The sequence below is a fragment of the Pygocentrus nattereri genome, chromosome 14 (assembly GCF_015220715.1).
Source record: "Pygocentrus nattereri isolate fPygNat1 chromosome 14, fPygNat1.pri, whole genome shotgun sequence".
NCBI classification, from domain to species: domain Eukaryota; kingdom Metazoa; phylum Chordata; class Actinopteri; order Characiformes; family Serrasalmidae; genus Pygocentrus; species Pygocentrus nattereri.
This window is the reverse complement of record NC_051224.1, coordinates 23,117,752-23,130,000: the sequence shown is the minus strand read 5'-3', so window position 1 is coordinate 23,130,000 and position 12,249 is coordinate 23,117,752. Positions and strand designations below refer to the sequence as shown.

At 41.1% G+C, this 12,249-nt stretch overlaps 1 protein-coding gene across 2 annotated transcripts in view; it reads right to left on the bottom strand.

Moving 5' to 3' along the window:
• The window catches only part of rarab (retinoic acid receptor, alpha b), a 205,870-nt gene that overhangs the window by 155,989 nt on the left and 37,632 nt on the right, over nucleotides 1-12,249 (bottom strand). For both annotated transcript variants that reach the window (XM_037544785.1, XM_037544786.1), the window contains exon 2: nucleotides 5,858-5,932. The gene's annotated coding sequence lies outside the window, so the exon portion shown is untranslated. The remainder of the gene's footprint in view (nucleotides 1-5,857; nucleotides 5,933-12,249) is intronic.

The window sequence follows — 12,249 nt, the reverse complement described above, 5'->3', positions numbered from 1 at the left end:
ATAGGCTGCGATGCTTATACAGTTTCCCCTGAACTCCTGGACCCACTTAAACTGGCAGAAAGCTACCAAATTTGTTTTTCCTGATGTTTATATTTCTCTCATACTCAGCCCCACTCCCTATTCTGAGAGTCTCTCACAGCATTTAAAAGCTCAGACGCCCATCGGCGCCTCACGTGAGGGTGGGTAAAGGATCTCACAGTGCTGCATAGAGAGGAGAGAAACTGAATGATTATAGGAGGGAAACGACATCAGCCAATTAACACAGATGTGAGCAATGCTAGCCTTTAGACAACTTCAGCTAATGTTACCAGCCGAGAGATAAACAGTCGCCCCCCTAACGGAGCTGCACACAGCCGGTATGACTTCTCTCTCTGTTTCTGGAGATTTAAATGATGTTTGAATGGAGAAACATAAACGTTAAATATCAGACTGAATGTTGTGGGTCAGCAAACCTTACTTAAGAGCGAGCAAACTCATGAATAGGATACACTTTGGGACAGATTTACAAATAGAGGCTCTATATACTGAAAGCCTACAGACACTCTGTACCAACGAGGTGCAACTTCTAATAAACCTCTACTGAAGGGAAATTACAGCGATTTTCAAAAGTGCTAAATTAGATGATTAAGATGTAAACAGGGCAGTTCAGAGTGGTTTGGGGTGAAACACTCTTCCCGAATCAGAACTGTTCACAGTGGTGGTGATAGGAACCAGACGTCCACCTCTAAAAGCTCCCTCACAGAAAGTTCCTACATGAAATGGTTATGAATTCACTGCCTGATGACTGAGATGCTGTTTTATGATAGTTCTGGGTCAATTTTGGCCTTAAACTCCATTCATGATGGAGGGATACATAATATGCAGGGTGATGTGAGGCAAAATATTGCACGTTTTCCACTATTTTCACCAGCAGGTTCACTGTTGATTTTGGATAGTAAATAAAATGTCTATATTTGCGTTGTAGTCATAGTAACCACTGCTTCCTGACACCATAACCCTTTCACACCAAACAGTTGTGAATGACTTGGTTTAGATGAAAAAATGAGAGGATTCCCAGGTTAAATCACCTGAAAGCTGCTGTACAGGTTGAGGCGATGTGGCGTAATGGCTGAGTGGATGTTGTTCATTTGCACTCGGTCTGACAGCGAGCAATAAAAGCTGCTTTAATATCTTCATTTCAGACAGACATGCAATAACTGTGAGTAATCCTGCCTGAGATGATGGTGAATGTGATAGGAGAAATCCCCCACTGGGTCTCTCACTCACACACACACACACACACACACACACACACACACACACATACACACACACACAGTCAGACAGCGCTCCACTCTGAAGTGTTTCCAGCGTATCACTAACCCTGCCTGAAATTAACATCTCAGCTAAAAGTACTAAAAGAGGCGAGCAGCTCTGAAATAACGGGCGCACATATTAATGCACTGATTATACACGCAGACTAAAATAGAGACAGGCTGGCACTCAGCTCTGAAACTATTATTGGGACCAAAAGCTACAGAGAAGCATGTTAAAAGCAGAGGATATATATATATATATATATATATATATATATATATATATATATTTATATATAGAATTACAGACTGTAGTCCATCTGTTTCTCTGATACTTTATTAGCTCCCTTTTACCCTGTTCTTCAGTGATCAAGACCCCCATAGACCCTCACAGAGCAGGTACTATTTGAGTGGTGGATCATTCTCAGCACTGCAGTAACACTGACATGGTGGTGGCGTGTTAGTGTGTGTTGCGCTGGTGCGAGTCCACTTACTGTCTACTCTATTAGACACTCCTACCTTGTCAGTCCACCTTATGTAGATGTAAAGTCAGAGACAACAGCTCAACCCGCTGCACAATTTGTGTTGGTCATCCTCTAGTCCTTCTTTTTGGTTGGTGGACTATTTTCAGTCCAGCAGCGACACTGAGGTGTTTAAAAACTCCAGCAGCACTGCTGTGTCTGATCCACTCGCACCAGCACAACAAACACTAACACACCACCACCATGTCAGTGCTACTGCAGTGCTGAGAATGACGCACCACCCAAATACCGCAACTACCAAAGAGACCACAGAGATAAACATTCGAACCGGACAGTTTTCTGTTGGGGGGGGTCGAGAATTTAACCTTTTTGTTTACAACTAAAATGTAACAATGAAATATGAGCATTACTGCAGTACCTGAGTTATATAAGACACATATGATGATTCTGTTCACTTTAATTGCTATAATTCAATGTAAACATTTGAATTGTTTATTGATTATTGTTATTCTAAGCAGAATACATTGCCGTTTATTTTCCATATGTTACAGTATACCTGGGTGGTCTCAGGTTAGCATAAAGGCAACTAATTCTTTTTATAAAAGCTTCTCACAACACACAGCAGTCTGTGTGAATAAAATTAAACCACAGAAATCTCACATCACTCACTGATGTGACCTGAAGGGGGCCAGAGGTCACCTCGCCGACTGCAATACAGGGTCAGACCCAGCCAAGGGCCTTCTGGGGTTTATCCAGTACACACACTCATAAACATAACTTTATTTGTGCTCGATGAAGACCTGCAGTGGCTGAAATAATAAACATCTCCTTGTGTCTACAGGACAAATCCCCCACTAAGAGGCAGAGAAAACAGAGAAAACTAAACACGCTCATACATGACGGATAAAGGGGCAGCATTATTATTATTATTATTATTATTATTATTATAAACAAGGTTTTTCTGGGGCTTGTCTTAATAAAGAGGTTCAACTTGGACGTGATCCTGACAAAGGTCCAGTTCCCTTCCCTATTTCTACCCATATCCCTTGTTTTTAGGTGTCTCTAGTTACAGGGGGCAGTGGTTGAAATCTTCCCTCTCAAATAAAAAGAGCATCCCTTCATTAACAGCTACCAGCGCTGTAGGCGACCCTGCCAGTCTGCAGTGACAGCAGAGGAGGGTAAAGTTCAGCTGCTCACTGCTGGGCTTTAGTTACATTTAGGGCATCATATGCTTTCAAAGAGGGGGCAATTATTTATTATCACCCACAACTAATTCTTCAATGATATGAAGCTGAAGATATTCACCAGATTTTTGCTGTAATTTTCCCGTTCCACCTTAAATGGAGCAGCAGTTACATTCTGGCACTTCAGGCTTGCTGGACTATTTAATGTGGAAAGGGAAAATTAGCTAGATAGCCACTGAGACTTTAGATTTTATAAAAATGAGTGATTTTTATGCTTGTTATGAAGAAAAAGACCATAATTCATTGAAACAACATTAATCTAAGATAATACAGTGATTATAATAAATTTTTAGAAGAGGAAATTCTCACATTTGATATTTTTCTTTGGTCGCTTGTTCTCCATCTTGCCGTTTTTTCTTTTTCTCATATCACTCTGATTGGAGTCTCTGAAGAACCTCCGTTTGGAGGGCCATGTAGCCCCAATACTTCACCCTATCCCTCTACCTCATCAAGAATCAGGACACCTTACCCCCCTAGCCATGAGCGCTCAGAACAGAGGGGCAGGGCTAAGTGGTAGGAGCAAGGGGTGAAATGGGATTGAGTCTATGTGTCCCAAATGGAGCTGCTCCTAACTTGCCAGCTAAAGGGCCCACATGATGGAAAACTTTAAATTAAGAGTTCGATGTAACACATAAACACTGTTAAAGTTATACAACACAAATTCCAATGAAGTTGGGAAGTTGGGTAAAACATAAATAAAAACAGAATACGATGATTTGCAGATCCTTTTCAACCTATATTCAATTGAATACACTACAAAGACAAGATATTTAATGTTCAAAAAGATAAATTTTATTGTTTTTTGCAAATATTCACTCATTTTGAATTTGATGCCTGCAACATGTTCCAAAGAAGTTGGGACAGGGGCAACAAAAGACTGGGAACATTGAGGAACGCTCAAAAAACACCTATTTGCAACATTCCACAGGTGAACAGGTTAATTGGAAACAGGTGAGTGTCATGACTGGGTATAAAGGGAACATCCCTGAAAGGCTCAGTCGTTCACAAGCAAGGATGGGGCGAGGTTCACCACTTTGTGAACAACTGCGTGAGCAAATATTCCAACAGTTTAAAAACATTTCTCAACGTGCAATTGCAAGGAATTTAGGGATTTCATCATCTACAGTCAATAATATCATCAAAAGATTCAGAGAATCTGGAGAAATCTCTGCATGTAAGCGGCAAGGCAGAAAACCAACACTGAATGCCCGTGACCTTCGATCCCTCAGGCAGCACTGCTGACATCATTCTGTAACGGATATTACCACATGGGCCCAAGCTCATCTGAGACGGACTGACACAAAGTGGAAAAGTGTCCTGTGGTCTGACGAGTCCACATTTCAAATTGTTTTTGGAAATCATGGACGTCGTGTCCTCCGGGCCAAAGAGGAAGAGGACTGTCTGGATTGTTATCAGTGCAAAGTTCAAAAGTCAGCATCTCTGATGGTATGGGGGTGTGTTAGTGCCCATGGCATGGGTAACTTGTGCTTCTGTGAAGGCACCATTAATGCTGAAAGGTACATACAGGTTTTGGAGCAACATATGCTGCCATACAAGCAACGTCTTTTTCAGGGACGTCCTGCTTATTTCAGCAAGACGATGCCAAGCCACATTCTGCACGTGTTACAACAGCGTGGCTTCGTAGTAAAAGAGTGCGGGTACTAGACTGGCCTGCCTGCAGTTCAGACCTGTCTCCCATTGAAAATGTGTGGCGCATTATGAAGCGCAAAATACGACAACGGAGACCCCGGACTGTTGAGCAACTGAAGTTGTACATCAAGCAAGAATGGGAAAGAATTCCACCTACAAAGCTTCAACAATTAGTGTCCTCAGCTCCCAAACGCTTATTGAGTGCTGTTAAAAGGAAAGGTGATGTAACACAGTGGTAAACACGCCCCTGTTCCAACTTCTTTGGAACATGTTGCAGGCATCAAATTCAAAATGAGTGAATATTTGTGAAAAACTATAAAGTTTATCTGTTTGAACATTAAATATCTTGTCTTTGTAGTGTGTTCAATTGAATATAGGTTGAAAAGGATTTGTAAATCATCATATTCTGTTTTTATTTATGTTTTACACAATGTCCCAACTTCATTGGAATTGGGGTTGTAAAATCCCATTCACTTGCCAGTCCATGTGGTCTATATGGACTGTGATGTCACAACAACCAGCGCATTTACATACATGATATAACCACCTACTAAACAGCCTGCAGCAGTTTAGCCCCGCTCATTCACACTGAAGCGAACTAAGTGTTTCAGCCCAGACTGCTTTACTAATGAGGCATAACCAATCAAAATGGAGCTCTTTCCCATATATGTGTCTTAAAGGCACAGTCTTTTTCTTACTAAGCGATAATGAGAAACTTTACAAAACGGTCATCTAAAAACTAAGTATGACTGTTTTTGTTATATAAACTCACACAAATGTCATAAAATAAAATGCAAGAAAAATGTAGCATATGGGAATATATAGAAGACACTATATATTCTATATCAGATGCCAAATAAATATATGCCACATATGCTGTCAGACCAAAACCTCATATCTCTATTTTTGCTGTTTTTCAGTTTTTGGCATAATTTGAAAATACCTGTTGTCCTTTACATTGCGTATATATTTCATGATGGATGGACCACAAGAAATGACCCAAAATGACTTGGAAAAAATGCTGGTTCCATTGACTTACATTAAAAGTAAAGTAGGCTTTTTCCTTCTCCTGTAAAATTACTATTTTATATATATATATATATATATATATATATATATATATATATATATATATATATATATATATATATATATGCCAAATAAAGAAAGCTGTAAAATGCAATACCTGAAGCCTGTATTCCTCCAAAAACCTCCTCAAATATCCAAGTTATAAGAAAAGGATCCTCCCCAGAGAAACGCTCTGTAAAGACAGAGAGAGAGCGAGAGAGAGAGAGAGAGAGAGAGAGAGAGAGAGAGAGACAGAGACAGAGAGAGAGAGAGAGAGAGAGAGAGAGAGAGAGAGACAGAGACAGAGAGAGAGAAGGTAAGGAAGCGCATGTGTTTATGCATGTATGTGTGTGTCTGTGTAAGCGTTTCACAAATCTGCCTCTCTTTCATGTCGGCTGCATCCAGAAGAAGCGAAGCTGCCACGGACGTTCCATTATTCATGCACGAGGCTGTTTAGAGCGAAGCTGGACGAGCGGCTCTGAAACTACAGCTCAGTCTGCACAAATGAAACCCGGCTTTCATTCTAACACTCATAATAATACTGATAATCATACGCATCAGCGCAGGACGAGTAATCTTTATAATGAAACAACAACAACAACGACGACAAGAACAACAACGACAAGAACAACACGATTACTCATCACTCCACAACAACTGCCAGTTTTGTCTGTTTAATCTTTAATAATAAGGTGATGTAACTCAGTCGTTCCACCTGGATGCTTTTTTGTCCTACTCTATGAAGTAAGAGCTGCATTTGGATCATGAACATAGTAAATGAGTGATGTTATACAGTACTGTAGGAGTCAGAGTCAGCCCGTTTATTTAGTCTTCAATCAAAACAGCCTCTCAGTACAAGTTTGGTTTTCAGTGCCAGGAAAAAACAAAAAACATTATATATATATATACACACACACACACACACACACACACACACACACACAGGTTAGCATTCAGGTCAACTGGAGAGTTGACTGTGGATTGTGGAAGCTCATGGGTCATGTAATCTCCCAGAGAGGTCTGGGAAAAGGTGTCTTTACAGAGCCAGGAGGATGTGTGACAACAAGTCCGATTTTTTGTCCTAATGTGACTCAGATCTGATGTTTTCAGGGCTGTGTTGACACAAATCTGATCTTTTCAAATCCGAGCTGAGTTAATTTTTTATATGTGGTCCTAGATCAGATATGTATCCGATTCACAGCCATGTGACCTTAAAGTGACGCTCAGATCGGAATTCATGTGTTTTTTCCACTGCACGTGACCATTATTCAGCATTACCATGGCAGCAGCGCTGAACAGACATTAAAGCCTGTAAATGGTGGAAAAGCAGCTCATCTCACCCTTTTCTCCTTCGTCTGGCTCTAATAATGAAGCTGAGAGCTGATCAGAGTTAATTATCTTCTCAGCGAAGCTCGTTCTGCTCGTTAGTTTGTGCTGATGATCCACGTGATTCATTCACATGGCGTTACTGGGCAGGATGAGCTCATGCAGGTCATTTCAGGACGCCAGTTCATCACACTAATGACAGATTTGAATCACTTACTAAACGAGTGTCAACCACCGAGTCAGAGAGATCGGATTTGAGCAAAAAATCCGATTTCAGCAGTAAGGCTTATAATGTGAACGCAGCCTTAAATACAAAATGAACATTTTCCAGTGAATATAAAATCATTCAGGCAATCTTTCTGCTTTACATGTGGCGCAAACTCCACCAAAGCTTTAAAGAAAGTTATTTTGCTGATCTTTGTGCCAATTTTGACATAAACAACGACACCTCTGTGGTAAATTCCTTTCTGGTGCTCACAGGCAACTGAAGGTTTGGACATAAGATCAAGTACCAAATGAAAAACAAGTCAACTGAAGAAAAACGATGCGACCTTTGAGACAAATACCAGGCGAACGCGGCTCATTCGGGCTGAAAAGAAACAGACATTTATTGCGCGATGTTTCAGTCGAGGACTTCAAAGTTCTTTCAAAGAGCACTTCGGCGCAGGTGTGTGAAAGCAGCTTTTGTCGTCTTTTCAATGCGGCTTTGTTCTCTACAAAAGAAGCAGCAGCAGAGGCTGAGCTGTTCAGCCAGGGTGAGTCGAGGCCTTCAAAAACCTTTTCACGTTTCAAACAAGCCAGCGCACAGATACGACGGGCCACTGGGACCTGGAACGACTTTCCACAGTGCAGATCAGGCCATAGACTCGAGCCATTAACTTCTTGTTCTCCGGGGTATATTTTGGTTTGTCCATCTGAATTTACTTGACCAAATATTTGGTAAAAATTTTTTAATTATTCAGTAACTGCAAGAAATAAATGTCAATTTTTATTTTATTTATTTATTCATTTTTTTTATAAAGTTCCCTTCAAATTAACAGAACGTGTTTTCTGATCTACACATATTGATTTATGCTTACAATTTACTGCCAAAAATCTTTTTGTATTATTTTATAAAAATAGTTTTTACAGAGCAGATCACTGAAGAGACGCCATCTGTTTAGAGTTTATAGCCCAGATTTGTGGAAAAATGAGTCGACTTTCAGTAGAAAACACAATTTTGAGTTTAGCTTCTTTTATTATAAGGGTTTAAAATGACTTCACCATCTATTTGACTGGACAGAAAACAGTTACAGCCTCATATGACGCCCACCTTCTGAATGTAGTTTATGAAATATGAAAGTTATGAAGAATATGATGAAGTGCGTTTTGGAACCACCGGTGGTCTCAAGGAATAGAAGAGGTTGGAAAATACAATATTAAATTAAGAGGACTGGTGAATAAATGTCTGCTATTCAGCTTCAGCATTTTAACAGACTGCATTAACAGTACATTAGTGTGGTGAATGACCTGCTAATGAATCTGCCCGACGTGATGCATTTACCCAGTCTAATGGCAGGTGGCGCAGCAGGATTAGTTCAATTCAATTTAAATTTATTCAGACAGCATCTTACATGTCATTACCCACAAATAACAACTCCTGAAGAGCATGAGGAAGAACCACTGAAAGGAACTACGACTCAAAGGGATAAACTCCCTAAAAGCATGAGGAAGAACCACTGAGAGGAGCTCAAAGCAGAACTTCCCTAAGAGCATGAGGAAGAACCACGGAGAGTAACTAAAGCTCAAAATAGAACTTCCCTAAGACCATGAGGAAGAACCACTGAGAGGAACTAAGACTCAAAAGGATAAACTCCCTAAGAGCATGAGGAAGAACCACTAAGAGGAACTAAAGCTCAAAGCAGAACTTCCCTAAGAGCATGAGGAAGAACCACGGAGAGTAACTAATGCTCAAAGTAGAACTTCCCTAAGACCATGAGGAAGAACCACTGAGAGGAACCAAGACTCAAAAGGATAAACTCCCTAAAAGCATGAGGAAGAACCACTAAGAGGAACTAAAGCTCAAAGCAGAACTTCCCTAAGAGCATGAGGAAGAACCACTGAGAGTAACTAATGCTCAAAGTAGAAGTTCCCTAAGACCTTGAGGAAGAACCACTGAGAGGAACCAAGACTCAAAAGGATAAACTCCCTAAGAGCATGACAAAGAACCACTAAGAGGAACTAAAGCTCAAAGCAGAACTTCCCTAAGAGCATGAGGAAGAACCACTGAGAGTAACTAATGCTCAAAGTAGAAGTTCCCTAAGACCTTGAGGAAGAACCACTGAGAGGAACCAAGACTCAAAAGGATAAACTCCCTAAGAGCATGACAAAGAACCACTAAGAAAAACTAAAGCTCATAGCAGAACTTCTCTAAGAGCATGAGGAAAAACCACTGATAGTAACTAATGCTCAAAGTAGAACGTCCCTAAGACCTTGAGGAAGAACCACTGAGAGGAACCAAGACTCAAAAGGATAAACTCCCTAAGAGCATGTCAAAGAACCACTAAGAGGAACTAAAGCTCATAGCAGAACTTCTCTAAGAGCATGAGGAAGAACCACTGAGAGTAACTAATGCTCAAAGTAGAACTTCCCTAAGACCTTGAGGAAGAACCACTGAGAGGAACTAAAGCTTAAAGTAGAACTTCCCTAAGAGCATAAGGAAGAACCACTGAGAGGAACTAAAGCTCAAAGTAGAACTTCCCTAAGACCACGAGGAAGAACCACTGAGAGGAACCAAGACTAAAAAGGACAAACTCCCTAAGAGCATGATGAAGAACCACTGAGAGGAACTACAGCTCAAAGCAGAACGTCCCTAAGACCTTGAGGAAGAACCACTGAGAGGAACCAAGACTCAAAAGGATAAACTCCCTAAGAGCATGACAAAGAACCACTAAGAGGAACTAAAGCTCATAGCAGAACTTCTCTAAGAGCATGAGGAAGAACCACTGAGAGTAACTAATGCTCAAAGTAGAACTTCCCTAAGACCTTGAGGAAGAACCACTGAGAGGAACTAAAGCTCAAAGCAGAACTTCCCTAAGAGCATAAGGAAGAACCACTGAGAGGAACTAAAGCTCAAAGTAGAACTTCCCTAAGACCACGAGGAAGAACCACTGAGAGGAACCAAGACTAAAAAGGACAAACTCCCTAAGAGCATGATGAAGAACCACTGAGAGGAACTACAGCTCAAAGCAGAACTTCCCTAAGAGCATGAGGAAGAACCACTGAGAGGAACAAAGACTCAAAAGGATAAACACCATAAAGGATGAGGAAGAACCACTGATAGGAACTGAAGCTCAAAGTAGAACTTCCCTAAGAGCGTGAGGAAGAACCACTAAGAGGAACCAAGACTTACAGGTAGAACCACCCTTAGAGCATGATGAAGAAGCAAGACTCAAAAGGATAAACACCGTAAAAGCATGAGGAAGAAACACTGATTGGAACTAAAGCTCAAAGTAGAACTTCCCTAAGAGTATGAGGAAGAACCACCGAGAGGAACCAACACTCAAAAGGAAACAGCATGAACAGCATGATGACGAACCCCTCAGAGGAACCAAAACTCAAAAGTAGAACCTCCCTAAGGGCATGGAGAAGAACTACTAAGAGGAACCCAGACTCAAAAGATAGAACCTCCCTAAGGGCATGGAGAAGAACTACTAAGAGGAACCCAGACTCAAAAGATAGAACCTCCCTAAGGGCATGGCGAAGACCACCTGAGAGGAACCAAGAATCAAAAGGTAGAACCTCCCTAAGAGCACAAAGAAGAACCACTGAGAGGAATCAAGACTCAAAAGTAGAACCTCCCTAAGAGCACGAGGAAGAACCAATCAGAGGAACCAAGACTCAAAACAGAAACCCCTTAAGAGCATGAGGAAGAACCACTAAGAGGAACCAAGACTCAAAGTAGAACCTCCCTATGAGTAAGAGGAAGAGCCACTGTGAAGATCCCTGATTCAAAAGGAGAACCTCCCTAAAAGTATGTGGAAGAACCAGAGAGAGGAAGTAACACTGAAAAGAACACTATACGTTATTACAATATAAAATGAATTATCATGAAAAAGTTAGATAATCTGTTTTTAATATGTGGTTATAACAATTTGAAATGAGTCATCATGATAATATTAATAAGAGAATATTATCAACATAATCAGAAAGTGGTTACCTACTGATACATTACCAGAACATTAAATGGTTTGAGGCAGGCGGCATGCGGTTAGCATCATGCTAATTGTTGAGACATAAGCTTCCATTACTTGTTAGCTAAATTAGCATTTTAGCTAACTTCAGACACCAAAATGCCTACATTTGACGGAAGCGGGGGAACAGAGAAAAGTTCAGGTTTTGCCAAATGATCTCTTTAAAAGGCCTAAAACTTTACTCCAGAAAGCAGCTCCAGTACCTGATCTCAGGAAAAACAGCAGTTTTTTATTAAACACTCCTGCAGGTTAGTTCACTAAAAGCTGCTAAAAGACATCCAAAACAAGCCACCCCAAGGCTCCTGATTGGTCGAAAGTTGCCCGACTCCCCGTAGCGCTCTCTCAGCAGTCAGAGCACTGAGCAGTGACCCTAACAGAGGTGTTTTCTGCTGGACGCTGAAAGGTTGTCCCCTGCAGATCCGAGGCCACATGTGTCCTCTGCTAAAGCTGGAGAAAAGACCGCGGTGGATGCAGCCCTGTCAGCAGGTCACCTGCCCTGTCACACCGCACCAGCATCAGCAGCGTTTCTGTTCACTCCCGCTGACCTCCGGCCGGTCAGTACACGGACACTGACGTTAGCAAGATGTGATGGTGTTGGCAGAGAGAAGAGCTGCACTACTGGGCTATTTTGCGCATTCGTGAAGTGACTTAAAACAGCAAAATATCCAGGCTACTGTGGTCAGTAGAAAATGAGGTTTAGGTGACTTCAAGTTTTTATTTTTTATACAATTTACAATTGTGTTAGTCTTAAACCATAGTCCTATGCCCTCCACTAGATTCAAACCCTAGTTTAAAGCCCATTGTAAGTCTTATGTCCTGTGTTTGTTAGTCTTAAACCCTAGTCCTAAACCCTGTGTTAGTCCTAAAACATGCTAGGTTTACACCCCAATCTTACACACAGGTAGTCTTCAACCCTAATCTTAACCTATGTGTTAGTCTTAAACCATGTGTT